General features: G+C 35.8%; 1 pseudogene across 1 annotated transcript; it reads right to left on the reverse strand.

The window, feature by feature from the left end:
- LOC143601231 (protein SPIRRIG-like) lies at window positions 1–24,199 on the reverse strand (annotated as a pseudogene). The gene is made up of 19 exons (XR_013147617.1): window positions 23,982–24,199; window positions 23,010–23,079; window positions 22,839–22,924; window positions 22,210–22,345; window positions 22,067–22,123; window positions 21,846–22,001; window positions 21,569–21,760; window positions 21,402–21,467; window positions 21,064–21,178; window positions 19,354–20,402; window positions 18,312–18,969; window positions 16,309–16,411; window positions 14,699–15,756; window positions 12,643–14,263; window positions 4,796–7,754; window positions 3,666–3,959; window positions 2,468–2,774; window positions 1,448–1,594; window positions 1–1,384 (listed from the first exon to the last, which is right to left on the reverse strand). The product of XR_013147617.1 is annotated as a protein SPIRRIG-like (transcript).
- Between the last annotated feature and the right edge of the window lie 585 nt (window positions 24,200–24,784).

Genomic DNA, 24,784 nt, shown 5'->3' on the forward strand with positions numbered 1-24,784 from the left:
CTCCATTGCACAAAACTATACATATTCAAATTATATAATCTAAGCTTTAATTAACCCCTTCTATATACACACGCACGCGTGTTTATCAAAACAAATACAATAAACAACGTATCATGTGTCCCGATAAGCCCGTCTCATTTTTCATGTACTCCCGGGCTAGCCCATTTCTCACTAGGGTTAACGGGGAAGACGAAAACATTTCCATATACCTAAATTACCCCCGCCTAAAAGAACTTCTCATACTATCATCGGGCAACGCCCACGATATCAAATGGCCACCCGAATCACCACTCAAAAGTTGCTTCAAATCACCCGTGAGGTGAAGGGCAGTAACTGAGTGCTTGTGACCCCTTAACACCTTCCGAAGGACCAACGTGTACTCGGGCACATCACCTAGCCCTAGCCCCAACCCTAGCCCAACCGGTTGCACATTTTCACTAGAGTTATGAACCATTTGTCAAACCTTAACCGCACCACTTTGGTGACCCGACACGTACCAGTTCGTTTCCATCCAATCTGAAAACGTACACGTGGTCACCGACACTATGAAGTCAGATGGAAGTTGTGATGCATTCACAACCGATAAACAATCACCGTTTATACTCCAAACCGCTAACATAATCCCCGCACCCGTCACGATCTCACCCGTTAATTCGTTCATATAAATAGCCGAAACCGGACAAGTGAACATGGGTAACTTTCTGATAAACACCAAGGAGCTAAGGTCCCATAGCACCACGCTGCAGTCATCAGAACCGCTTATTATAACCATGTACCGTTGGCAAATATGAAGACACGTGATTTTAGCCGAGTGAGCCGAGAGTGATTTTTCCAACTGTAATGTACGTGGTGCACGGGGCCCGTTGTAGCTACCGACCCGCCACACACAAACCAACCCATCATCTGCACCGGTTACCAAAACCTGACCATCATGGCTCGCACTCGCACACTGGATCTGGTTCCCACCATGTAGATTTTCGTGTGTCGACGGAAGTTTATCTTGATCGTAGCTCAAGTATCTTAAACTACGATCTGGAAAACCCCATGCAACGTAAGTCGCGGCGTATGGTCGGGGTTTTAACAAATTATTGGGGCCCACCATAAGAATTTTGTCGTTTGATGTCGCGATTTGCGCGATTGAAGATGCACTTTTGCGAATCTCGTGTGGGACGAGATAGTTGGAATATTTGAGTGGGTTTATTGGGAACCTTTTGTTCATTCGTCTTTTCGGGTGGGCCCGTTGGAATAACTGTTTTGGGGTTTGACCGAAGTGGTTAATTTGGGCTAAAATGGAAGCTTTCATGGCGGGATTGGTGACTGCGTCTATGTCTACGCTTCCTTCGTATGTGTAATGGTAGAAGACGTTAACCGCTTCCTCTGCCGCCTGTCAAAATAAGTAATGTTTCGATAACTGATTATTGTAATTTGTTAATATGTTGATATGTACCTTTCCGCGTTGTTTGTAACCAAAAATGAGGTCGATCCAGTGATGTAAATTGACTGAAACGTAATCGGATTCGAGAGCTTCTCTATGCTTTTTTATAAACTCTCGAGCACTACCGTTGGCCCATGGGGGTAATATAACGTCTCCAACCTGTGTTTGAAAAACACATTAGCAAGTTGTAGCGGTTCAATGACGGGTCAAATGGTTTGAATGCCTTAACCTGATAGTAACTCGGTTTCACTATTTGTTGTGAATTCTCTTACGAATGTTGAAATTTAGGGACAAGAATGGAACATATATGAAATTTGTTCAATCTAGGCCATTCAATTTAATGGAAAAATCACAAAAATGGAACAATATTGAAACTTGAGTGGCTTTTATAGTTGAAAACAAGTAGAGATGTGCACGAAACCGCAATAACCAAACAGTAACTGAAATAACCAATGTAAGCAAACTGAAATAAACGAACCCAATTAAAAACAGACGGTTTGGTTTTACGTATTTTTAAACCAACTTTTCGGTTCAGTTTTGCCTTCAACCAGAAAACGAGAAAACGGAACTGAACCGAAAACATTTTAAGTAATTAATGAGAAAGTAATATATAATATAGTGTAACCCAAAATTTTCAAATCGAAAAATGTAATAATCAATTAGTTATTAATTAACAAAAAAAATTAGGCCCAAGTTTCATGCTCATACACAATACTTTGGGCCGTTTTTTTGTCAGCCCAAAAACCAAGTGAATTTACTGGAACAAAATTGAAACTTGATGACTAATTCATGATTTTATCCTCATTTTAATATATAGTACTGAAAATCATATTTAACACATTAACAATTCATAAAAAAGTATAAATATACAAAGATATTCAGAGGTCAACCTAGCCCAGCTTGTTTTGACCCATATTAAAAAACACATGTTTGACCCATAACCTCTTTTGACAACTTACTCTCAACATTTGAAAATTACAGAAACAATTTTTAAAAGAAATTAACGAACACAAACGAAAAAAGTCAACCGACCTTTTCTCCTGATTGTTTCTCACCAAGGTCAAGATCAAATCTGTTTTCCAAGAATTCCGGCATATAAAAGAATTCTGGAATAAGTTCTTTAACATCGGATGTGTTGCCTCTTCCAGCAGCACTTGACCATGTGTCCCCTACACTGTTGAAGAGGCGGTCAGCATGGTCAAACTGACCACCCTGCAGTTTTTGATTCTCAGTGCTAAATGGTGGCAACCTTAAAAGATAGAAAAGAACAATCCCGGCACTAGAATAATGAGAACCATAGTGAAATTTTGGGATCTCAGGATCGTCCCAGCTCTCAAACCTGCCATAAAACACAAAAGATAAAAAAAGGTAAAATAAACCCAAGTTCCTAGACAACAAGTTCACGATTTCCCAAGTAGAGCTGTTTGAAAAGCTCGTGGCTTGCTTTAAAATAGCTCAAAACAAAACTCCCTCGAAATCGGCTCTTTTGTAAACGATCTGAGAAGAGTCAGCACAAACTGTAAACAAGACAAGCCTGAACCAAGCTAAGCTCGGCTCTTTGCCTCACTTGTTACACTCGCTTAGCTGACTCTTTAAAATTAAAGCCCAAATTTTAATATATATATATATATATATGTATATAGTTATGCGCACTATTTGTATGTTAAAAATTTATCATATTTTATTTTATATATCAGTATGTGTGAAATTATAAAATGAAATCTTTTTAAAAGTCAAACGAGTTGGCCCAACCTTTTTACGAGCCAAGCTCGAGCTCAACATTTCAGCTCGTTAAGATGAACACCCGAGCCCGAGCCCTACCTGGCTCGGCTCGAGCAATTCACAAGCCAAGCTCAAGCTCAACATTTCAGCACTTCAAGTTCACGAGCCAAGCCTGAGCCCAACCTGGCTCGGCTCGGCTCGATTCGACTCGTTTACAACCCTATTCTCAAGTTAACAGAAGATCCCAACTTTATGATGCGGGTGCTATTGGGTTGATTCGGAACACTTTGTATCCAAACTTTTGATAAATAATTAGTCTGTAACATTCGATTACAAAAACTATATTATTTCAATAATAACCAAGCATTCTGGATAAAATGAGTTAGGAGGTTTATATTCATTTAACCTAACTAAACTTATTTACCCCATTAGTAATAAAACACAACCAGAATCAACCCATTCATTAGTAATCGAATCTACATTAGTATATATAAATGAAGAATTCAACCTTCTCTTGAACTCTTCTTCTCCCTCTTCTGTTTGACAACCCATGGACTTGTTAAGTTTACGGAACGACTTTTCATTCGTTAAGTCGAGATTTTTACTCTCATAATCTGCCAAAACCCAAGGGAAGACCGGATACTGTGTAAGATCACTATACCCGCGACCCGCAAGCGTGTTGAGATGCATCAGGTATTGGAAATTACTAATTTCTCGAATTTGCCACCTCTTGGAGAAGGACTTGGCCATAATCTTAAATGCATATTCTTGTTTCATTGATCCTGAAATTGTGGTATCCAACCTGATTTTAAAAGAACAAAAAGTTTCAGTAACTTCTAAACCCATTATGTAAAATCAGGTCAATTCGGGTCATATAATAACATAACCTTAAGCATTTGGAACCACTTAAATGTCATAATACAAACAGGAAAATCATTCTTGTAATATTTTTTGTAATTCTAATTCATATTTCTTACTATTTACGGGAAATAAATAACAAGGTATTGCCACGTTAGCCTGGCCCACTTTTACTTGCCTTATAAGTTTACATGTTTTACCAAACCACCCATGTTGCCACCTATTATTAAGATGTGAAGATACCAAACATACCCTAAAGAGAGAAATTACAAATATAATATGCAAAAAGCACAAATAACTGGTGATTGTAGGGGTGTGCACAAAACCGAAATAACTGAACAGTATACGGAATAACAGACTAACCAAACCCAACAAGGAACCAACAGTTTGGTTTTATGTTGTTTTCAAAAACCGGTTTTCAGTTCAGTTTCAGTTTGGCTATCAACAAAAAAAAAATGATTTTAAGTAATTTATATAAAAAAATTATAAATGTAGCCCAAACTCTTTTTGGCTAAATGTGTAATAGTCAATTAATCATTAACTGATTAAAAAAAGGCCTGCAGTTTCTAGCCCAAATGGTAAAATCAGAAAAACTAAAACCGAACCAAGCCCTGTCTAAAAACTGAGACCGAACAGTATACAAAAACCCAAAAAAAAAAACAGGAAAAAAAAAGAACTATCATTTTAACAAAATTTGGCTCAGTAAACCTACCCAACCCACATGTAAATACTACCTCAATAGAAAAAAAAAATTAATTAAAAGGCATATAAACGACATACATGCTGTTTCTAGGAAGATTCATGGCCAACAAATTCTTAAAAACTTCTTCCCGCTCTTTCTTATGAAAAACCAGAAGATCATTACACCCATCCATACTAAATATCTCAACCGCAACGGGACGCAACTGATAATCACGTTTCAACATTTCATGAACACTATTAAGCTTCCACATCCTCCACAAATGAGGAATATTCCCACTATTACTCACCTTTTCCTTCCCCCATGCGCCACCATTGTAGGCCCACGCCCTCCCCTCACTGTGTGATTTTACCATCATACCCCAACATGGTGTTGACTTTGACTGTGAGTCAATGGAGAAATCTTTTGTCACACCTATCGCTTGATCGATAACCGAAAGGTCATCTTCGGTTTCCTTCTCACATATACAACCCGATTCATCAATGTAGAAATTCTCAATGACGTATAAACAAAGCTCACCGATAAGAAATATCCCGTCATGTTTATCGAGACCCACGACGCGTTCACAGTTGTATTTGAATTTTATTTTCTCGGTTGGTAATAAATAAGGACGGATCAAATACTCCCCATTGTTACTCGATTCCTTATCCACTTTATCCTCGATTGCCCTAATTTCATCAAATCTTGTTGAAGGATTTAAGATTGACTTCCTTGGAGAGTTTAATGCTGACTTTTCTTGAATACTTTCTGACATCGTTGCGGTTACTGAGCCGGACCGGATACTGAATTCAGCAGCCGAGTGAAGACTGCCGTCGTTAATGCTACTATCACAATCGTTAATATTATTCCATCCCACTTTCACACCGTCGGATACCTTAAATATCGGTTCGTCATACAACGATTCGTTTAACAAAAGATTAGCAAACGGGTCCGGTTCGGGGACGAGATTTGGATCGATAACATCGGTTTCGATTTTCTCCTTCACAAATTCGAAATTCCCGCTTAGAATATGCTGAACCATGTTTACTTTCAGTTTGCACCGCTCCAACTTCTTCCGCATTCGATATGGGCCTTCTATTGGGCAAAGTTGCCATTCAGGCCCGTTGTTTGTAACCGATTTGGGTAACGAGAATATACCTTGTTCATGCATAAGTTGTTGAAGATGTGTTTGCCACTCGCTCTCGGCGTGTAGGACCCACCCATATTTATCTTGAAGAATGACTCGTAACTCGGTCGACATCACGTCACGAACCGATTCCAATGCCAATCTCCTCTCGTTAACCTGCTCCCAATGTCGTTGATCCAATTTCATCGACTCCCGTAATTTTCGCCCAATTTCCTTCTTGCGTCGACCTTCCAGTCCTTTTATTATAACTCCTGGAAACTTAATAGAACCCGCAACAATCTGGACCCACATAATTGCAGCACATTGTTCCAAAGTTTTGTTAACAAGTAGTTCTGATACATAAAGCCATTCAAAAAACGCAGATACATTTCCAGTAAGCAGAAGGTCAAACCCACCGTGTAAAACATCCAAAACCGGGCCATGATTCGGTTTTGAAACGAGCAGGTCTTCAAGCGCAGCCCGCCGGTGCACCAGAAGATGCTTGAGGATGTCCACAGCTAAGTTTCGTGCACTCGGTCGTTGGTCGTGTAAAAGTGAGATTAGGTTTATACAGAGACAGCAAGTTAAATCGGTGTCACGGTTACACGGGCAGAATATTATTCTGATATGAGCTACTAATAATTGTAAAACCGCGCATATGTCCATCACACTGTCTTTTTGTGAATCGTTAACTATTAATCTCTTTTTCGGTTCCATTTGTAACCCTAATCGTGACAGAAACTCGTCTTCCCTAATTGATATTAAAAAAGATGGAAGAAAACAGTACATTATAACTCGGTTCATGTTTTTGAAAACCGTGTACAAGTAACCCTCGAGTTGCTTTGTTCCTCTCCCGATTGAGAGAATCCCTTTACCAGCTGGCGGTGCCTGTTCAATTCTACCGTCTTTATTCGCCAGCTGTAACATCGAAAGCAAAAACTCGAGTGTTTTCAATACCGCAGATGCTTGAGGAAACGCACCCATATACATACGGTCAACTATCAAATTACATAATGCGTCTAGATTCAATGACCAACGCATTTTATCAAGTTTTTTCTCATCTTCGTCATCGCGCAAAAGCCGTCTTTCTAGAAAGTTCATGAGTCTAGTAAGACACAAGCCTTGGAAAACGAGTACGGAATTGGGTTCGGCATACAACGGGACGGTATCCAAAATAATTTCAATAAACGGCGTTGCTTTTATCTGTTCGGTTACAAGATCCGCAAGAACTTCCGCCATGAAATCTAGAATGGCGGTTGCTGCCACGTAACACGGGCCGCCACCGTACCCAGAATCATCAACATCAAGAAGCAGCTTCGGGTTGACTGTAGCAACCGAGTTTGTTGGGATTTGGGATACGGGTTTCCATTCGGGAGTTGACCCAAATTCACTGAAAGACACGGAAGATACCACGGAAGGCGACGCAGCGGATCCTAGCCAACATGTGAAACTGAGAACTTGTGATGGAGAGGGTACTGACTGAAACCGAGAGCCCGAGCGCTCGGATAATATTGGGAAAAAAATAAATGCTTAAAGACGGAGAACGTGGTGACCCTGTTGGGTGTACCTTAATGGGAGCGATTTTGAGGTCATCGAAATTGAATTCCTTAAATTCTTTCAATTGATTACTGTTGGATGGCGGGTCAACTTCTTCAGTAGATTTTTGTGATTCGGGTGGGGACAAGACGGGGTTATTGTCAGTTTTGGTGGTATCGATGTTGTCTGGATCAACAGGGGTGTCTTCAGAACTTGCACTTCCTTGAACTGCAGGAAAGCTTGTGATACTTGTGGAGGGTTTAACAGGTTCTTCTAGATCAAATGGCAAGCTGGAAAATGTGTTCTGTGAACCACCATTGTTGTCATCTGCATCATTTATGTTTTTGTCTTCCGTCTTTGCTGACAGCTCTTTTGTCATCATCACAGCATGAGCAGACCTACAATGTTATTCATACATTTAAGGCATTAACCATTTATTACGAAGGTTTAAAATTTTGACAAAAAGTACTAAAATTTGCTTGTTACCAACCCGCCCAGAAATAATAATAATAATACAGATTATACATACATATATATATATATAGGAGAAGTATAGTTTGAAAACCCTCTTGAGTTAAGAAAACCTTATGAAACATCGTTTTTTTTTGTTACATGTAATATATGTTGTTACATTTAATACAAAACATCGAAAACATAAAAAAAATGTTTTGCTACTTTTTTTAGTAATTTTTATATATGTTTTCAGGAGAGAGAAAATGTAAATAAACTTTTACATTTTTTATTAACTTTAATTGTGGACCACAAGATTTAATCTTTAATTAAAAACATGTGGTTGAGAATGGGTTTCTAGAGTTTTCACAACTCAAGTGGGTTTTTATCCTAACCTAACCCTAAATATATATGTGTGTGTATATATATAGGATCAGGATCATGTGAGAACTTTTTGGGAATTGAGAACTATGAGAACCATTTCGGACCACAAAAAACCCAAAAATAAAAAAAATCATAAAACAAAAAAATACACAAAAATAAAAAAAGTAAAAAAACCAAAGTTCTTATTTATCATCCCGGTTTCTAAAAAAAACGTAAAAAAAAAATTCTCGGTTTAGCTAAATTATACATATACATATATGTATAATATGTACATATATGTACACACATGTTTTTTTCTATGTGTACATTACATAACTAGAGATTAAATGAAAGTATACATATGTGTATAGGTATAATACGAATTAAAAAGAAAAAAAATCGGTTTTTTTTATTATACATATATGTATAATATGTACACACATGTTTTTTCCTATACACATATGTATAATTTAAGGTAAATGATAATGTACATATGTGTATATTACGTAACTAGAGATTAAATGAAAGTATACATATGTGTATAGGTATAATACGAATTAAAAAGAAAAAAAAATTCGGTTTTTTTTTTTTTTAATGAAACCGGAATGAAATATAAGAATTTTGATTTTTTTACTTTTTTAAAATTTTCGGTTTTGTTTGTTTTATAATTTTTTTAATATTTTTTTAGAGGGATTTTTTAGTGGTCCCAAATGGTTCTCAAAGTTCTCAATTTGCCAATGGTTCTCTTAGGATCCTTACCCTATATATATATATATATAGGATTAGGTTCATTTCAGAAGTGATTCTTATAGTGAGAAGTGATCTCAACCATTAGATTATTAATCAATGGCTGAAACATTATTGCATTTATTGTAATTAATAAAATTTGAAAGGCATTAAAATAAATATGAAAAGGTTGGCTTAGGTAGAATAAAATAATTAATTATTTAATTTATCTCATCTAGCCCTAAATAAAAGCTCAAAGCATAAATATCCAAAAGTTTACGATTTGTAAGTTACAATTTAATTATTTTATGTTAGTGTAAGATCTAATTTTGTTCTTTTTTCACCAATAAACAACTTTTAATTTATAAGATTTAAGCAAAATAGTATCTTCATCATTGATTACTCTTTTGAAAAAAATAATAATAAATTGAATATTTGTAAGACGGAAAAAAATGTGTACGAAGAAATTGAAAATGTGTAGGAAAAAAAACAAGATGTGTATGAGAAAATTAAAGATGTGTAGGACGACAAAAAAGTGTACGACGAATGTAGATGTGTAGGAAAAAAATATGTTGTGTATGAGAAAATTAAATGTGTAGGAAAAAAAATTAAGATGTGTATGAGAAAATTAATGTTGTGTAGGAAGAAATTGAATATGCGTAAGAAACAATTGAAGATAATGTAGTTGTTTAGGAAAAAATATGTTGTGTATGAGAAAATAAAATGTGTGTAGAAAAAAAAATTAATGATGTGTAGGAAGAAATTGAATATGTGTAGGAAACAATTGAAGATGTGTAGGACGAAAAGCATAGGTACGAAGAAATTGAAAATGTGTAGGAATAAAAATTAAGACATGTATGAAAAAATTAAAGATATGTATGAAAATTTTGAAGAGGTGTAGGAAAAAATTGTAGTTGTGTGGGTGAACTCAAGAGATAGGGTCAAAAAGATAAATTTATTGTATTATAGATTTATTGATTTTTTTAATCTTTTAGTTATTGTGATTAGATTAATATATTAGTTAGAAATGTAACTCATGTGGTTTAATTATATATATTAATTAGAGAGAGAATACATTTATATTATTTTAATACCATTTTCATATATTTTAATGATCGAAGATTGAAAATTAGATGAGTGGCCCAGATTGATTTCTCGCACTTCTCACTGTAACTTGACTTCTCGCAAGATCCATCCCCTATATATATATATATGGTAAGGATCCTAAGAGAACCATTGGCAAATTGAGAACCATTTTGGACCACTAAAAAAATATTTAAAAAATTATAAAACAAAAAAAACGAAAATTTTAAAAAAGTAAAAAAACCAAAATTCTTATTTTTCATTTCGGTTTCATTAAAAAAAAACCGAATTTTTTTTTTCTTTTTAATTCGTATTATACCTATACACATATGTATACTTTCATTTAATCTCTAGTCACGTAATGTACATTATCATTTACCTTAAATTATACATATGTGTATAGGAAAAAAACATATGTGTACATATATGTATAATTTAGCTAAACCGAGATTTTTTTTTACGTTTTTTTTAGAAACCGGGATGATAAATAAGAACTTTGGTTTTTTTACTTTTTTTATTTGGTATATTGGTTTTTAATGGTCCCAACTATTGTCTTTTGGTCACTGCTGGTCCCAACTAATGAATTGGCTACTTATGGTCCCAACTTTTAAAGTATTTGTTCCTAATGGTCCGCGACTAACAGAATCCTAACGCCGTTAGTTTCAGGTCGTCGGGAAAACGTTTTGGGCCGGAAAATTCAAATTTGTTGCCGCAAAACACCACCTAAACACCGCAACCACCACCAATGGACTCACCGCTAACCAACTACCACCACTTGAGCACCATCAACTGATGACAATGGTTCTAAGGTTTCCGACGACCTCAATAACTGGGGCTTTTACTAGAAAAAGGTTCCTAAAGGTCCGATACGAAGTTACCAAGATGTTTGGGACGAAAATGTAGAGTTTTCGGGAAAAAGTTGAGTTTCCGGCCAAAACCGTTTTTCCTGCAACCTAAAACTAACGACGTTAGGATTTCGTTAGTCGCAGACCGTTAGGAACAAATACTTTAAAAGTTGGGACCATTAATAGTCAATTCATTAGTTGTCAGCAGTGACCAAAAGGCAATAGTTGATATCATTAAAAACCAATATACCTTTTTATTTTTGTGTTTTGTTTGTTTTATGATTTTTTTTATTTTTGGGTTTTTTTGTGGTCCAAAATGGTTCTCATAGTTCTCAATTCCACAAAAGTTCTCACATGATCCTGATCATATATATATATATATATAGATACAAGGGAAGGATGAAGAGACAACTACTTAGAGAGAAATCTTAAAAACTCCTAAGATTATTTTTAATTAAAAGTAAAAAAATATTTTCATTTTTCTTTCTTTCATTCTTCTTATATTTTGTTACTCTTCACCGGGAAAAAAATAAAAAAAAAATTCAATGTAATGCACATATGTAGCTGTGAAATCTAGTTATATTGGTGTTGTATTACATATACGCACTAGTGTGCAATAGTCTTATATTGCATATATACAATAGTGTGTATTAAATATGTGCAATAGTGCTGTATTCTATGCAATACAACACTCTTGCATATATGCAATACAACTATTGCACATATGCACTACACCGACGAGAGTTTTTTTATTTATTTTTTTTAACAATATCAACATATAAGAAGAACGAAAGGAAAAAAAAACTACAATATATTTTTTTTTTAAAAGTTAAAATTAATTCTTTAGGAGTTTTTAATTTTTCTCTTTAAGAGGAGTTTTCATTTGAACCCACTATATATAACAACTTTAAATGTATATAAATTAACTAATAAATTATAGGAAAATTGGATTTTAATAATCCCAACTTTCTGTTATTGGCCGATAATAATCCCAACTCAGTTTATTCTCACAAGTGGTCCCAAATTTAAAAAAGTTGGCTCTCAATGGTCCTTCGTTAGAAAAAACCTAACGGCGTTATGTTTTTTCCTAATTTCAAACTGATTATTTAGGGCTTTTGATCAGAAGGAGGATACGAGTCGATTAGCGTAAAACTTAGCTTGAAATGATGCTTCAAATGGCTTGATTAGTGCTTCAAATCGGGTGTTTGAACTTCAAATTAACAAAAAATTAAGCTGTTTGGAGTATCGTTTCAAGCGAAGTTTTACATCAATTGACTTGTATCCGTCTTCCGATCAAAAGCTCTAAAAAATCATTTTGAAATTTGGAAAAAACTTAACGCCGTTAGGTTTTTCTTTAACGGGGGACCATTGAGAGCCAATTTTTTAAAATTTGGGACCACTGGTGGGAATAAACTAAGTTGGGATTATTATCGGCCAATAATAAAAAGTTGGGATTATTAAAATCCAATTTTCGTAATTTATATAGCTATAAAAATAACTATAATGCATTATGCTATATACTAAAATTATATTATAATCAAACTATATGTATAAACAACTTTATATGTATATCAACTAATCAATAAATAAAAACAAGTCAAGCCGAACCGAACTCGAGCTTAATAAACTACTCATGAGCCAAGCTCGAGCTTTAGAGGTAGAGTTTGAAATAAGCCGAGCTTGAGCTTTAGAAATAGAGCTTGAAACAACTGAGCTCGAGCTCTAGTAAGCTAAACAAGCGGACTTGGATCCTCTTGTTTACAGGCTAGAACTTTCTAATTAAGAAAACCAACAACAACCAAGAAAGATAAAGTAGAACCTGGCACAAGAGAAATAAAGATCCACACAGCTCTCAATAAACTCAACCCGTCTACAAACAGCAGAAAACGGAGGACACATTTTCACCAGGTCAACCATGAACCTAATAACAGAAGCTGTAGCCGCCGGAGCCGAAGCTTCACCGCCCATAAGGCGTGCTGCATAAGTTTTATGCATCAAAGCTTCACCCTGAAGATCACCAGCCATATCAGTATATTCATCCACAAGCTCCGCCACAATGCCACCATCAACTTGAGTCCGAATCGACAACCTATCAAATGTTGATTTTGCCATTGCAATAACAGAATCCAGAAGTTCTAAAAACTTAAGTTCCACATTATTTCCATCATTTGGTATTAGCGCGTGAAAGTCAAGCATGCGGACTTCTGGTAACCTTGGATACACAGGCTTTCCGAATACCAAACAAAATAAAACATAATAAATATCGGGAGTATCATAAAAACTCGGGAGCACTCGCATTAACCCTTGATATCCATCACTTGTTCTAAATTTGTAAGCAAATGTAGGAGATGATGATGTAAGACAAACACCAAGAAGAGTCATGATCCATCTCATACTTGTGGGATGAACACCTTCATCTAGAAAACAAGTTATTAACTTCGATGAAACAATCTTATGCCATTGTTCAAGCAACTCTTCAGATGCAATTGTGACCAAAAGATCGATCAGCATCTCGAGCAACATGTTTCTAACAATAACATGCTTCCCCATTGATTCTCTCATTATTTGAATCCGTGAGGTCGGTTTTGGTGGGTCGAAAGTCATGATCACAAACCGAACGACGTGTTCAAGCTCAGAAATGACGAAACCGTTCCCCAAGATAACTCCTAAAAGCACAACTAGCCTTTCCAACACGGGAACCTCAACATCACCTCGTTGTAGGGTTACAAGGAGATGTTGCACAAGGTTAATTCTTCTCAAAAGTGTAAGATTATGATTTCGGTACCAATGCATCGAGACAAGATTTTCAAGAAACCCGAGAAGTGCAATTTGGATTGGGATTTCGGCTGCTACCCAAACGGTCCAGTCTAATAACACGTGTTCAACCATATCTGGATTTGAAAGAACCATGCAATTTGATGTTTCAGTTGGTATGTCGTTATCGAGCTCTGAAATAAGGTTAAAAGTGTCTTTTTGCATGGAGAAATCATCCATATCTTCTTGAGAACTAGCTGAAAACGCATCATCATGAAACTTAGATAAAGTCAATTCGTCAAAGGCGGATTCGTTCTCGGTCAACGGAGGTGAAATAGTATTCTGGACTTCTTCCAACTTTTTAGGTTCGGGAAACGAGGCCTTGCAAGCAGTGATTTGAAAAAAGATATCAAGTGAACGCGTGTCGAATATTGACATTCTTGAATGCAGAAAGAGGGCTAGTAAGTGATAGCCCCTGAATGCTTGCATGTCTCTAATGTTTTGTGGGTTTTGATTGAGTGCGCATGCGAGCAGCATAAGTGCTGTGTGTAGCATGCCACTGGTTTCTGCTACTTCAATTAGAGCTAAAACAACAGCTATTCCACCAATCGGACGCAAGGTTTCACCAATTGTACAATGCTTACATACATAAACATCACCATGAAGACGTCCAAAGCGCGGTATACCTGAAGAAAGGTTATTTATAAACTTTAGAAACCGCATACAGAGAATCTAATATAAGTTTTATAATAAGGGAATTCTAGACGGTTGTTATCACTCACAAATTCATAACTAAAAGGTCAAAATTGCCTTTACTTTTATGATATAGACTTATTATCAGTCACAAATAGAAGTGTAAACAAGCCAAACTGCTCGAGAGCAACTCAAGATCGGCTACTAAAAGCTCAAAACGGGCCAAGCTTAAAAGAGCTCGAGCCTAAAATTTAACTTGTTTAATAAAAGAGCTCGAGCTTCCCCGCAAACCTGAATGAGCCTATTACTTTTATAACTTTTATTTAATATATTTATAATTAAAAAGACTATTATAAGCGAGCCGAGCTCAAGCTTTAGAAACAGAACTCGGGCTCATTTACACCTTTAGTCAGAAGTAATAGACAAACCTCCAATAGGGGAAGCAGCAGCTGATAATGGATCAACTAAATTGAGCATTGACAAAGTTCCGGAAGCCGGAAACGCTTCTGTAGACGTTCCATCAAATGCAAATATAAGTTTTCTTCCGGACAGCTGTAATGACAGGTACCCTAATCTCTCAAAATCCCAAACGATTCCACTCCGATCAGTCTTAGTGTTCCCTAGCTTATTACCACTCTCACCCCTTTGACTAGTCAACACCAAATCTGTTTCCAAAGAATCCAAAATAGCCATACTACCCCCACGACACGCCTGGTTAGGAACAAACTGCAAAATATTCTGGTCTTGAAAAAGACCCCTATACCCTCGGCCCAAAATATACATGAAATAAATCGAGCCAGGTGTCAATACTTCTTCAAAAAGATAACAAGATCGTAGGGTCCACGAAATGTCACTGGCACGCGCGCACGTTATCGGTGTGCCAATTATTACTTGTAGACTCTTGCCAATTGGAGATGGAGAATAACCTAATCTCCCTGTGTCTCGAAGCTTTCCGTTAAGATAGACGTATGCGACACTCGCTTGGAATAACCCCGCCAAAGCGTTCGGTTTGCTATGAACCACTGCAAGATGATGCCATTGATCTTCGGTCAAATCCAACCCGGAAAAAGTCAAAGATGAAGAGTTACTCGTTGCAAGGGTCAAACTTCCGTCATCTTGAAGGCGAAGTTCGGCTAAGAACGTATCACCGCCCTCTATAGCACCGACCGAAAATAGGCGTAGGGTTTGTGGGCCCTTGGTGGTTGTGGTCGGGTTTGGTTTTAAGAAATTGCGGTACTGGAACCAACAAACGAATGAATAACCTGCAGCTGGGGGCCACGAGCGCTCGCCTAAAGACACATGGATTGATGCATATCCGATTTTTCTCATATCCAATTCTACAAAGGGTGCAAGAGGGACGGTTTCTGAAGTCGTGTCTTGTTTAATAACAATCTTTTCCATCATGTTAACAAGAATGTGGCCGGGATTCCTTTGTCTCGCTTGAAGAAGACATCTTATGATTGTTCTAAGTTCTGATGCTGATAACCTGAAAACAATGCCTACTCTTTTGATTTATGGAAATTACCTAAAAAACCGGTTTCCGTATGTCACGTCAAAGGTTAACATGGTTAAAAGTTACTAGGAGTGTAAACAGGCCAAGCTGCTCGTGAACTACTCAAGATTGGCTCGTTAAAAGCTTGAATCGATCCGAGCTTAAATGAGCCCGAGCCTAAAAATAAGACGTACGTGTCTTTTAAAAGAGAGTTTGAATCGAGCTGAGCTCAAGCTCGAGCTCGAGCTCTCAAAAGTTAAACAAGCTGAGCCCAAGCTCGTTTCACCCCTAAAAGTTACCAACAAGTTGGTTGCTACAACATCATTTGACCAGTTATGGTCAGATACTCAGATCACCTCAACCAAAATGTTTGAAATTTGTTTCCCTTCAATCAACATGATAAAGACAATATTTTCTGACCTAAAAAGGTTAGTTATCCTTTTTTTATGGATTTAGCCGTTAATAATAAAAGTTTCACTCCACAAGACTTATGCATGAGAAAGATGAGCAATTTAGATAAAACTTCAAAAGAAGATAAAGTTTAACCTGTAAGCCCCAAGTATTTCAACAATCTTTAAAGCAGGGGAAAGTAGAGGGGATGAACCCAAAAGGAAGGGATATATTGTCTCCAGAAGAAGTTCAACACAGCCTGAACAAAAACACACATGGCAAAATAAGTAAGAGTTGTTCTAAAAGGAGCTGGAAATTTTGACCCGCTTATGAGTTATGAACAGGGTATGTTTTACATCCGACATGCCAATATGGTTAAAACAAGATTATGTTAAAAAGAAACAGACCAGCTTGTTTTTATTCAAAGCATATAAAGACGTTCCCCTTGTCCCAATTCCCAAAATAAATAGGATTTAAGCTACATGCAATTTATGCATTTTTAGTTAATAGAATGCCAGTTTTACCCTTAATGCATTACAAATACCACTGAAATGCAACATTTACGATAAAGTTAATTAAGGACAAAATTGGGAAAGTTAGTAATAATAATTATCTACTTTATAAAGGTAGAGAAAAACACTGTAATAAAATAAAATAGTGGGAGTATACTAAAACCTTTGAGTGATACTGAAAATGTCCATTTTGTATCGAACCCTTTTGACTAGGGGTGGCAATCTTGACCCAAACCATTTCAAATGGGTCAATTTGTGTTGTTTTAAAAATTAAATGGGTTGGTTTGGGTCAAGGATTTTAACAAAATGGGTCATTTGAAATTTCATCTTGTAATTTTCGGGTCAAATTGGGTCGCCATATTCAAAGAAATGGGTCGATGTGGGTTAGTGTCCTAAGGAAATGTGACAGGTTTCGGATCGGAACGGTTTTCCGCACTAGCCAGGTTTCGGCACGAAACGAGTTTGAGATTGGAACGGGTTCGGTTCAGGTTTCAAGCCACCACGAGTTTTCACATAGGACGGGTTGGGTTTTGGTTTCTTTTGGTCGATTCCGGACTCGTTTTTGGTTTTTTGTTTCGTTTGTGTTCGTTTTTTTAGTTTCGTTTTTGTTCGGTTTCAGTTTTTTTTGGTTTCGTTTTGATCGATTTTTTGATTTCGTTGATTTGGTTCGGTTTTGTCTTTTTGTTTCATTTCCGTCAACTTTTCGGTTTCGGTTCGATTTCTTGGTGGTTTTTTATTTTTTTTTTATTTTTTATGGAACGAGGACAACGAAGGAAACATTTTAGTTTTTTTACTTTTTTTGTTTTTGATTTATATTTTGAGTTATTATTTTTTTATTATTATTTTTGAATATTTTTTTGAGGGGTTTTTGTTATTAATAGGAGGAAACCCCTTAGAAAAAATTCAAAAAAAACAATAAAAAATCATAACTCAAAATATAAATAAAAAACAAAAAATCTAAAAACACTAAAATGTTTCCGTCGCTATTCTCGTTAAAAAAAACCCTTCTTACTCGTTCCGACCCTAACCTATTATGACCTAAACCAAAACAACCCTTGTTTTAGTTGACCCATTCTGACCCAAACCCATTTCGACCCATGACTCGTTCGACCCAACCCAACCCATTTGCCACCTCTACTTTTGACCCGTTACCAGGCCCCGCCATTTGGCAACCTAGGAGTGTAAACGAGCCAAGCCGCTCGTGAGCAACTCAAGATCGGCCTGTTAAAAGCTTGAATCAATTCGAACAAACAAGCCTGATCCGAAAAATAAGCTTTTTAATAAACAAGCCCAAGCATGAGCTTCACTTATCAATCTCGAGCTGGCTCACGAGCCTATTCTTTGCATAATTTTTATTTAATATATTAAATATGCATTTATATAATTATTATTATTATTACTATTGTATATAAAAATATGATAAAAATAACTAAATAATAGTTAAAATATATATAAAAAAATAACTAGAAGGCATATAAACTAACTAAAAAAATATATGCGATGCTCGAGGTTTGGAAAATTACTCAAAAGCCAATCTCGAGATTTAGAAATAGAGCTAGAAACGAATCATGCTCGAGATCGAACTCTCATAGGTTGAGCGAGCCATGCTCAAGCCTTGGCGTTACATATGTAAAGAAAGTTAGTTACCTGAAGATGTGAGGTTTTCTTGATTAAACGGACCCGCATAAGCAAGCTCTTCAATAAACTTCAGCAACTCAAGCTGCAATTTTGGAGAAAATAGTAACACTAAACGAATCAATACCCTAAGTGCACCAGCATTATACACTCTTTCCTTCCAAGCAGAAAACGAGCCTGATTGAGTAACTATAGGAAAACTAGCCGATAAGTTCCTGACAACATTCGTTTCTGGGGTCGAAAAAGGCGGGAGCACAATCTCGAGTGCGAGTTCAAGAAGCAACTGCATTACTTGCCTTTCACACTCCACACAAATCAAACCCGACTCTGATAACAGATCATAGAAACTGTGAGATGAGAGAACTGAATTTAACTTTTCCCTGTTAACAGGATTATTGCACACGCCAGCTGTCATCACTCGCAGTAAGTACGTGAAAACTTTCATGCAAAGAGACGAGCGGAATCTATGAAGTGTTGTTAATAGAAGAGAGAACCCAGTGGCTTCACCGAATACTCTTTGAGCACATCTGTTGGCTCCTAATACACGCCATATTGCTCCAAAAAGATCACATTTTGCATCATCTTGAAGATCATATTGAGATCCAGAAGAACTAGTGACCATCCCGCTTTTTGAAATTTCAACCAGTGTGCTCAGTTCCTCGGAATGAACCTAATGAGCATAAAATTGGAGGTAAATTTTGGGCATCTTTAAAGTTTTGAGGGTTTTTGTCAAAGAGTAATCATAATAAGTTTACGGGGTTTTCTCTGCAGAAAAACATGGTTACCTGAAAAAAATATATTAAATTGGAATTTTATTTAAGTTCTTAGGGTTTTTATCAAAAAATAATCTTAATAAGTTTACGGACTTTTCTCTGCAGAAAAACATGGTTACCTGAAAATAATATTATATTGGACCAAAAGTAGTTACTTTTTATGGCACTAACCCTTAATAGTAAATGTGTTTCATGAACTGATGAAAGATTAGTAATGATAATAGAAGCTTAAAATCAAACATTAAAAACAAAACAATAATCAAATATAAAACTTAACTAACCTGAGCAGAATCTTCAACAATCAAGCACGATAACACGCGCAAAACACCGGGACGGTGAATATCCGACACCAAAAACGAAAGAGCCGCGTTTACACCATTAGCCGTACGAAACGTCACTTGATTATATTCTGCTTTCTTCAACAAATAAAACAAGCAATCCCACGAAATGGATACCGTGCCTTCATTTTCAAAAAGCGATAACTTCCCGGACCCAGTTTCCAACAGCTTTGGAGACGAAAGAATCGCATCTTTACTGTCTAAATGTTTCTTATACCCACTCGAATTTGACTTCCTTTCTGGATCATCAATGTTATTATTGTCATCGGGACCCACTAAAAACCTGTGCTGTTTGAGATCACCTAACAAAACTTCCAACACACCAACTTCACGTAACACCTTTTTGTAATGTTGATCAAATGATAATAATTTTATATAGAATGATAAAATAGTGTGTTTTAATTCAGATGCGATTTGTTGTTGTAATAAGCAGCAAAGAGCAAGTAATTCTTGTTCAGGTATGCAGTTAACAACCGTCACTGCGTATTCAAGAATTTTAAGGATAATTTCTTGTAAAGAAGGTAAAAAACCGCCCATATTTAGGATCAATAATGGAACGGTTCTCAACTGCTGACACAGCATGTAATTCTCAAGATGACATGAAAATATTTTGAACATTCGGTTTAACACTTCAGCTTGTAGCTCTCGACAATCAGCTTTTAAACAAATGTCTTGTAATACTTGGATGGCGTCGATGTCTTTGACTTTGTAACTGTCTTTTTCCCAACCGTGGTCAGAAGACGAGGTTTGACTTTTGCGGTTATTCTTTGACTTGGTCAACACGGTGTCAGTTGAGCCTGTTTGAGATAGACTGACTAGAACATCCAGCAACCTGGAGAGAGTGGGTGAAAGAGCTTGTGATGTCGTGGCGTCTGTTGCTGAGTCAAAAGTTTCATAATTGTGATATTTTGAAAGAACTAATGCAAAGTGAACGAGGTATTGGTATCCGTGTGCGTTACGCACGTCTTCCCTGAGCCTGATGTCACCAGCCTCTACAAACCATATTGTTTTCAGTAGGCATAAATGCATAATGAGAACTTTAGACAATCATATGGAGTTTCTTTATAAAAGTTAGAATTTTATTTTTTTTTCAAAATTTTAGGCAAATAAAGCATATATAAACCTTGGTTACCAATAAGTGTGAAACTCTTTTCCAATTAACTTGAAGTAGAAGGTGATAAAAAATTCACTAAAAAGATCCTAGTTTCATAATAGTTAAATTTGAAAGAAAAAAAATATTCACTAAACAGTAACCAAGATACAAATATGTTTCATTTTCCTTAATTAATTTTAAAACTTTTTAACATTTATAAAAAGAATGCATAGGATTGGAACACCTAATGAAAGTTGAGTGACTTCAATTTTCCAACATATTACAAAGGGTTATTCCAGATTTCCAATGCTAGTCTGTTCTTTTAATAAAAAAGATTTAGGTCTGTGCAACAAAATGCACTTTGGGAGACTTTCAACCCGCTTGACACACATAACCTATTTACTCCTTTCTTTTTAAGCACTTATTTTATCACACATTACCTAAAACAGCTCATTCATCAAGTAGATTAATGACTGAAAGATTGCATAAGAAATGCAGTTTGACTTTATCAAAGAGTCAACTTACGTTCCAGCTTGAAGATGACAGAAAAAACAACTGACCAGGTCTATATGACAACTGTATGCATTCAAGCAGCATGTCCACAAAACCCATTGTATATGCAGGGTCTCCAGTTTCTGGTTTGAAGTCCCTCACACTGATTAACAATACTTTCATCTGCAAGTCACTAGTAACTGTATCATATCTGTTGACTTCAAGTGACAGAAAGAAAATGTTTACTCCCTAACCACTTAAGAGAATGAGGTACAAGCTACCTAGATACAAGTAGTCTATGCATGAGATACACGTTTATAAAGCATCATTTTACAAAATCAAAAATAAAGACCACATATTAATAGAAGAACCAGTATAATTCAGTGGGATAGAATGTGATTATTACCAGCTGATGCTTCCTTATATACTTTGCAGTGCTTCCATTGTCATTAGCCAAAAGAAGACCAAGTATCTGAATAAAAACTATATAAGATACATCTATTGATGCTAAAATAATTAATATAACAACCATATTATAGGCTACATTATTAACTAATTAAGTTTAAAGGACACCTGCATTGCATGTCTGTGTAGCTGAATACTGTGCAAGTGTGCAAGACCTTCTTTATATCTTGAAATGAATATCAAAGATCCATTAGAAACCATTTCAAATAGTAGTTGAAGTGATATGTCTTCAATTAAACTCTGAGCAGCTGCAGGATGACCTGCCAATGCCTTCATAATATGCACAATACTACCTTCTACCTTCAAGAACGTGATCAAATATAGTGGCATATTAATATATGCGTTATCCATATATAAATAGTAGCATGTAAATGTATGTGTATACCTCAAGCCGTCGATCTGGACCTGTGTTTTCTGTCTCGTCTTCAATGGAAGTAACCTTATGCCTCATATTTTGTCTATCGGGACCCAAAAAGGCATTGAGAATATGAACGAGACAACACAAGATCCCAGATGCAAGGAGAGATTGTTTATCAGTAGGCTGCCAACAACGTATATAAGTCCATATTTCAGATTAATATATTCAGGGTTAAGTTAAGAATATACCCCAAATACAAGGTATTCGACTGCCTGCAAAAGATTTGAAACAGGTTGAATTCCATCCTACATAAACATGCACACAAATATTATTACAGATTGAACAAACTTATAACTCATTCAAGAAATACAGAAAGAATTTGAAGGCAAACCTCTGTGACCTCTGAAAAATAGTCTATCAAGCTTTCAATCTCCAACACTCTTGCTTTGCTACTCAATCCTAACTTCTCAATATCTGTAACAAATGCTCTACCGACCACAAAACAAAATATGTGTGTATCTACTATCCTGCATAAAAGCCATGTTTGGTTAATTAAATACATCATAAGTTACATAAATGATATAGATCTTCTGTAGAAAGTATCAGAACAAGTGTGCAACGGCTTTCATGTTCATTTTCATTTAGGTTCGTGATATGCTTGTAATAGTTCAGGGTTATCTTTTGTAATGAATGAAAGTTCAGGGACTAGAATTGTAAATGATCCAGTTGTGTTTAAATTCTGTTGAGGACTTATGCAAAAGTTGAGAACGAATAGAATCTAAGAGAGAGGGGAATTGTTCTCAACTTTTGCATAAGTCACTCGTTAATGATTCAGGTTTAATACACAACTGGATCATTTGCAATTCTAGTCCCTACACTTTCATTTATTGCAAAAGATCACCCTGAACTATTATGAACACGTCAGTTCAATACATATGCAATTGCTGATAATGCACTATAACTTTAAATGGAATAAAGGAAAGACATGAAGACAGGTGAAGAATGAAGATGATGTCATACATAGTAATCAATTGTTCTACATTGGAATGTTGCTTTACAAATCTACAAAAGACGTCAATGGTCATATTCAAGGCCTTTTCTTTCTCCTGCATAAAGAGGTACAAATTCATAAACATGCAACAATAATAATTATGCACGAGAAAAACTAGAAAGATAATTGTGCACATGAACCTTCTCTGTAGACGATGAACGAAACTCTTCCCAATATCTCTTAAAGTCCAATTCCAATTCATATTTGTCTCTGTGATACAAGATGATAATAATCACACATTTTACATCAATAATCACTTTTAGGAAATTAGGAATGAGTGGTAATTTACATAAATAATCACTTCTAGATATTTTAGTGGTTCAAGACAGTAATGTTCCACTTCAATGTAGACATAAAGATTCTTTTTCAGTTTTGTGTCTTTGTAATGCTATCTTCAAAAATTTAATAGCTTCATCTAGTAATCCTAAACATTTTACTCTCAAGTAAAAGGAACTTATAAGTTGCGGCACCAAAATTAACTCTAATAATCAAATATGGACTCTTCTTTTGGACTTCATTATTTGCTTTTCAATGTTATTTGACACTAAATTTACTAATTATTTGCTTTTCAATGTTATTTGACACTAAATTTACTAACAATTTAAAGCATCGTTATTGTGTTCCAACATCCGCTCACTCTCGTTAAATACAACATTTATATTATGACCGCCACACCTGATGCAAAAGAGGAATTGCAGGTGCAATAATGTGAACTATGGTTAATATGCTTAAATGATAATAAGTATGACACTCCAATATACCACCACCAGACTTTTGGCAAACCTTTTCAAAAATTCACACAACTAACTTTCTTTTTCAAAATACAAATCGTAATGTAGGATAATGAAGTAATAACAGAGCATGATCGGTTTTGCATATTATATTAACAGCATCTTTAATATCCAGATTATACATATCCAAATTTGATAGGACGCAACATGCAACGACTTAAAGCTAATGTGTATCTCTTAAACCCTCAAAGCATTCCATCACAAGTTAAACAATCTCATTCTATACTAATAATATATCATCAGCAACAATAATCAATTTGCATCACATTAATATCTATCTATCTACAATAATAATATCACAAAACACAGAAGAGCCCTAACCTTGAAGAAGAAGAAGAAGACGACGAGGAGAAGTAATCGTTTGTGGCATTATTATTAGTATTATTATTATTATTATTATTATTATTATTATTATTATTATCATTGAACAATGGCGAATGGGAGGCGGATGGTGATGATGACGGAGATGACGCAGAAGACGCAGTCCCTGTTAACCCTACCTTGTCCTTAAAGTCCTTAATCAATGCTACCCATTTCATCCTTTAATTACCTCTCATCCGCCCCAAATTCATCAATTTGGCGCCAAACCGAATCCAGAGCTCAAATATCCACAAAAAACCTCCGATAAATGCTCGCGATAGAAAACAATACGCGGAAGTTAGGGTTTCGATTGCGGACATGAAATTGGAATCGAAAAATGACGTAAAATGATTATCGGTGCGTTTAATTAAAATTACAATGCCTGCCGTGATTTATGGTGAATTTGGTGCCCTAGTTCGTGTGATTGTCGGCAGACGGCTAACTCGTTCGTCGAAAAGCTTAATAACTAAATTCGTCGGAGAAACTGCTAAACCCTTTTGATTATTGATGATATCATATATTCATGTGTGTTTGTTGTTGATGATTTTGAAATCAAAGGGGGTGAAGCTATGTTACCCCTTTGTGTATACAATAATGGCAATTTAAGTCCATACGTTATGTTATTATGAATTTGTTATTTAACGTTTTGGTTTAATGAACGTGTGTGTGACGTTTCATAGTTTATGAAATGTGTTTGTCGGCGTATGCTTTATGGTTCTCATTGTGTTTATTGATAACATATTGGTGTATGTATTCATGTAATG

This window comes from Bidens hawaiensis, unplaced genomic scaffold (assembly GCF_021521415.1).
Source record: "Bidens hawaiensis isolate Kalapana, Puna unplaced genomic scaffold, B.hawaiensis_p1.1 tig00001960_1, whole genome shotgun sequence".
NCBI lineage: Eukaryota > Viridiplantae > Streptophyta > Magnoliopsida > Asterales > Asteraceae > Bidens > Bidens hawaiensis.